Source organism: Octopus sinensis, linkage group LG23, assembly GCF_006345805.1.
Source record: "Octopus sinensis linkage group LG23, ASM634580v1, whole genome shotgun sequence".
Lineage (NCBI taxonomy): Eukaryota > Metazoa > Mollusca > Cephalopoda > Octopoda > Octopodidae > Octopus > Octopus sinensis.
In genome coordinates, this window is record NC_043019.1 from 26,887,711 (window position 1) to 26,893,710 (window position 6,000).

At 39.7% G+C, this 6,000-nt stretch overlaps 1 protein-coding gene across 3 annotated transcripts in view; it reads right to left on the minus strand.

The window, feature by feature from the left end:
• The window catches only part of LOC115223599 (GTP-binding protein 1), a 72,621-nt gene that overhangs the window by 55,137 nt on the left and 11,484 nt on the right, over positions 1-6,000 (minus strand). The window contains exon 1 of one of the 3 annotated variants that reach the window (XM_029794252.2): positions 2,733-2,897. The exons of the other annotated variants lie outside the window; for them this stretch is intronic. The gene's annotated coding sequence lies outside the window, so the exon portion shown is untranslated. Of the gene's footprint in view, positions 1-2,732; positions 2,898-6,000 lie in introns of those variants that run through there. 3 annotated transcript variants of the gene reach the window in all.

Here is a 6,000-nt window from a genome sequence, read left to right on the forward strand (position 1 = left end):
CCTGGTGACAAAGCTTGAATGTTAATATGTTTACACTATATACTATATTTCTAAGGTTGTGAGCTGGCAGAAACGTTGCCACGACGGGTGAAATGCTTACTCTTTTACTTGTTTCAGTCATTTGATTGTGGGCATGCTGGAGCACCGCCTTTAGTTGAAGAAATCAACCACAGGACTTAGTCTTTGTAAGCCTAGTACTTATTCTATTGGTCTCTTTTGCCAAAATGTTAAGTTACGGGGATGTAAACACACCAACATCGGTTGCCAAGCGATGTTGGGGGACAAACACAGATACACAAATATATACACACACAGTGGGACTGAACCCTGTAACTTAGTGGTTTGGCAAGAGACTGATAGAATAAGTACTAGGCTTACAAAGAATAAGTCCGGGGTCGATTTGCTTGATTAAAGGCAGTGCTCTAGCATGGCCACAGTCAAATGACTGAAACAAGTAAAAGAGTATAAGAGAGTAACACGTTTATACAGCCCTGTTGAACACCTGAAGGAATTCTGAAAGGATCAGAATTATTGCCCTAACAGTAAACTTTTGCTTGCATAGAGCTGTAATGTCCTCTAATTAGATTCAGCAGGTAATCCACTTGCAATCATGATATCTCAGTGTAATGTGGTTGACAGAATTAATGGCAATTGTGAAATCCTCAAAGACAATGAATTTTTATTTAGCTTCAATGCATCATCTGTCCTATGGAAACCAAACTGATTCAGTTATGGACATTGACTACACCATTATCATTTAATGTCTGTCTTCCAAGCTGGCATGGGTTGGGAAATCTGCACAGCAGGACGATATCTTGGTTACAGTGTCTACCACATGGATGCCCCATTAATTACAGCATGAATGTTTATCACCCTTCTTAAAAGAAACTAAGAACTACATCCATCATTCCGGTCTTGTAGAAGAGATTCCATGTTCCAGACCAAGTGATCACAAGGAGTAGCCATGGAGCCAAGATAAGAACAGGTTTGAAAACCTTCATGTCTAGAACATTTTCATCTGGACCCTTCTTCAGATTGTGCATAGTCCCGTGCACTTCCCTTATGGTTGGTGCATCTGTATTGCATATGTAAAGAATGGTATTTGTGGAGCTTATGTGTTGTCAGTTAGCAGGTGAGTCTTTGCTGAGTAGGATCACCCGAGCTTGAAATAACTGCCCCCAGGTCGTTTCATTTGTTGGTGGGCAGCCTTTCATGCAGTTTGAAAAACTGGCACAATTTTTGTGAGTTTCTGTAGGTGTATCTTCTAAGTTTAGCGCAACAGTCGGCGTACGTTAGAGCAATAGTCTGCTTATGTTCATTATGATTAAGTTTGTCTTGAGTAGTTGATAAGTGATAGCCGTGTTAATAGCGGCCTTCTCAGCAAGTTGCCCTAATATACAAACTTTTCAATTACACTTAGTAACTAAATCTTAAGTTTTCTGCTTCGATACCCATGACAGCTGGACCGTGGAGTGGGGAAATTATATGGGATTTTAGGTTACAACACCATGTTCTTTCACACCCGGATCTATTTAGAGGTGCCCGGTAAGCAAGAAGGACGCACGGGAGGGAGTTCGTTGAGTAGCTGAACATGCCATATGGATCGACCATGCCAGAGGGACGTCAACGTCAGCTGTCCAGTTCTGTAGATACCGATCATATATGCAAGGGTACGCCGGAACTGGATGAAAGTTAACTTTTATATATATGTATGTGCGTGTTTGTGTGCTGTGTTTGTCCCCCTAGCATTGCTTGACAACCGATGCTGGTGTGTTTACGTCCCCGTCACTTAGCGGTTCGGCAAAAAGAGACCGATAGACTAAGTACTGGGCTTACAAAGAATAAGTCCCGGGGTCGAGTTGCTCGACTAAAGGCGGTGCTCCAGCATGGCCGCAGTCAAATGACTGAAACAAGTAAAAGAGTAAAGAGTAAAAGAGTATATATATATTACTCACACACACACACATATATGTATCTAAGTATACACACACACACATGGCTAATATCTTTTGTCATCTGAAAGAACGCATAGACGCGGGAAACTCCGAGTAGCGACTTCGTCAATCACCAGCTTCCAGTGTCTATATATCATATATATTTATGGTATATATGTTGCAGTGTGGTCACATTTATAGAAATAACATCAATCTCTACCAGCAGGCATTCATCTACGCCAATAAATACATAATGTAATAGAGAAACAGATCTATTTATTTATCTATATCGGTGCACGCACATACATACACAAACACACATGCCTAAATATATATATATATATATATATATATATATATATATACACATACACGCACGCACACATCTGTGCATACACATACACATGCGATGAACTAAATATACAAACACGGTGTAAGAGGAAACTGTGTCACTGTACATATTTAGAACCGTCAGTGTCAGCAGCAACAGCAGTCCCCCACCCCCCGTTTCCGAGACCATACACACACACACACATACATACAATCATAGATTTCAGTATGTGTGTATGTGCGCGTGTGTAAACACACACACATTCACATACAAATGCACACATATGTGTACAAGTATGTGCGTGTGTAAACATATGTGTGTGTGTGTTGATGGAAGAGATCGTAAAAGAAAAACATTATCATTATCATTACAAGCAGCAGTGGGATAACTTTTATGATGATTGTCAATAACAATAAATAGTAAATTAGAAATATCGTTGAGGATTAGGTTGACGATATGGTGGTTACCTTGAAGAAGTGGAGGCGAGTTTAGAAGCCAATGGACGCGTGGATATACAGCTTGTGTGGGACATCGCCTTTAACCAAAATAATAAACCAAAAGGAAAACACGCACTAAGCCAGCCAACATTGGTGTGTTTGGGCCCCACGACCCACGAAACATCTGAGGTGAGTGTCAGATCTAAGCAGGGAGAAAGGGGTGAGAGACGTGGTTGGAGGAAAGAGGAAGAGAGAGAGAGAAAGAATAGAGAGGGAGACGAGAGAGGACATATGTAGAAAGAAAGAGGAAGAGAGAGAGAGAGAAAGAATAGAGAGGGAGACGAGAGAGGACATATGTAGAAAGAAAGAGAGAGGACGTGTATATGTGTGTGTGTGTGTGTTTATTTATATATAGAGAGAGGGGGAGATATAAGGATTATAATAGAGGATGAGTGAGAGGAGAAGCCATGATAAAGAGTGGTGCCCAACGTAGTTGAGGTAGCTCCTTTATGGTAGATTCGTTTGCTAGAAATAGCATCCAAATGTCTTCAAATTTTAGACTTTATGTTAAAAAAGGAAGGACATTAGATAGTAACAGTCTTAAACATAATGTCTTATTAAAGAAAAATATGTACACACGCTTTTGATCCAAAGCCTATCGAAATAACACTACAACCCTCAGATCCAACGAAAGGAGGGGAGAGCCTAAACGTGATCGCACGATTCACTAGAAATAACAGCCAAATCTCTCTTAAATTACGGCACTGCCGTCTTTAAAAAAAGTCACATTGGCTAGTGTATTCTTAGTTGCACAAGGTCTGAATAAAAAACAGGATGGTTATGGTTGGAACGTCTTTGAGCATAGATATTATAGATCAGACCTGATATGGGGCGAAGTAACGACAATACACTATATAAATACGCGCCGCGTGTACACAGAATGCTGTGTGCCGCGTCATCAAAGATTGGGGCCTTGGAAATAGTTTGGTCTAGATTCCAGGCAAGTCGCGCCTGGTAATTCTACCTCGGGGTTCTCATTGTGATCGGCAGTGTGTAGAGGAAACATTCCTTCTGTTTTTTTTAAATTTTTAATGTTAGAATATGAAATCATGGCACCTGGAAGGTGTCAGCTGTTTCTACCGGCCTCAAGCTCGCGCGCACACACACTCACAAATACATACATACATACATACATACATACATATATACATGCATAGGCATACCTACACAAGTGTGCCCCGCCTGTCCAACTTCGCTCATAGCTTTCGAAGAAATGGTTATTTTTTTATAAAATTCTCTACAAATATCTTTCAGATGGTGTATATTCTGATTACATCGGAATGTAATATAAATAATAATGATAATAATCGGTGGGCGCGTGCAAATACATACTAAAGACACACGTCACATATATATCTACAAAATGAAATTTGAAATTTTGAAAAAATTCATACGATGAGTGTGCACCCGCAATTTTTTATTATTATTATTATTAGTATTATTATTAAATTCCGATATAATCATCATCTGAAAAATATATTTCCTTTGTTCTGACAAAAAGTGATGGATCGTCTTTGCATGCATTGGTATTTGACTACCGATGATTCTTGGATTTGATTTCGAATCCAAGCTTAGAGAAGGAAGTGCTAACTCTTACACACCCTAAGCTAAGTTCCTTAACATGGAAGAGATATTGACACAGTGTGGCCGCTACTGGTTTGGGTATGAGCAAAGAACAGGGAAAACTTGCTTGTAAAGAAGACTATTTTATTAACAGGTGGCTGGAGGTGGGAGAAATCGGAGTAGATTCCAGAGTGAGATACAAGGATGTGAGCAAAAATAACTTGAGACCCGCTGAGGGATCAGGGCAGCCCAAGACAGAGAAACTCAGGGAAGAGACCGATCCATCTATGATGGGAGAACTCGAGACCATACACGCGTGTGCATACACACACATGAATAGATAGATAGATAGATAGATAGATAGATAGATAGATAGATAGATAGATAGATAGCGAGATAGATAGATAGATAGATAGATAGATAGATAGATAGATAGATAGATAGATAGATAGATAGACAGACAGACAGATAGCGAGGTAGATAGATAGATAGAAATCGTTCAATAGTATATTTCTGGTTTTGGCATATAACAGGCCAGTCATATGCCATAACCAGCAAGACTGCCGGACAATATAAAACTTTAATTATTCAAATTCTCCTTCAGTGTGTGTTTGTGTGTACAAATGCAAACGTACACATAATGTCACCGCTTAACCATTAATGTTTACTGAGCCTATATATGGTCGCACATACTGCTAGTAATAGCTCAAAACCATGCTATACCGTGCCGTCTTAGAGAAGGTCAGGTACGATAACGTGGTCCCAGATTTATCTGCACGGTTTCTTTCGTCATAAGTCGCCTTACTCAATTAAGATTAACCCGCGGCTAAACAACAACATTGCTAATTTGGCGGCATGCTTGTTAATCTTCGCATGGTTCTTATATCTTTCTCATGTAACACTATCAGCCTTACATTCGTCCAGTCACCATCTGCCAACCAGCCACTCACCCACCTGTACACTGTTCAGTGAGGTTTTATATTGCTTACGTTTACCTGCCGATCTTAATAAACGGAGGTAGTTGAGGACGTGGCATCGTTCAAGATGTGTAAATAAAACGATAATTACAAATAAGAATATGTTATATATTCTTTGTATTTCTTTGTAATTTAAAAAGCACAGGTGGGTCTGGATCTATCGAACACGATCATTTGCGCATATCACGCTGTGGTCGCGAACCCGGAACCTCGTAATTGAGAAGCGAATAACTTGAACATTTAGCCATACCGATTTATTATTTTATTTTTATTCATACGTTTACATACATGCATGCACACACACACAAAATGGTTGAAATATGAGCTTGAAGGGAATCAGAAAAAAAGTGTAGCATCCATGTTAATGAATGTTGGAATCGTAGGCGAATGACCAATTACATGTGGCATTGAATCAATCTTGATAAAGTCCAGCATTTTAGAACACCATGTGCCAGACATCTCAATGAGAAACAGGTGTGTGGAAAGCAGCATGCAGAAACCAGTGTGTGTGTGTGTGTGTGTGTAATATATTAATATACATGTATGTGTGTGTATATAGATATATAATATATTAATATATGTGTGTGTGTGTGTGTGTGGACGGTGAGCTGGCAGAATCGTTAGCACATTGGGCGAAATGCTTAGCAGTATTTCGGCTACCGTCATGTTCTGAGTTCAAATTCTGCCAAAGTCAACTT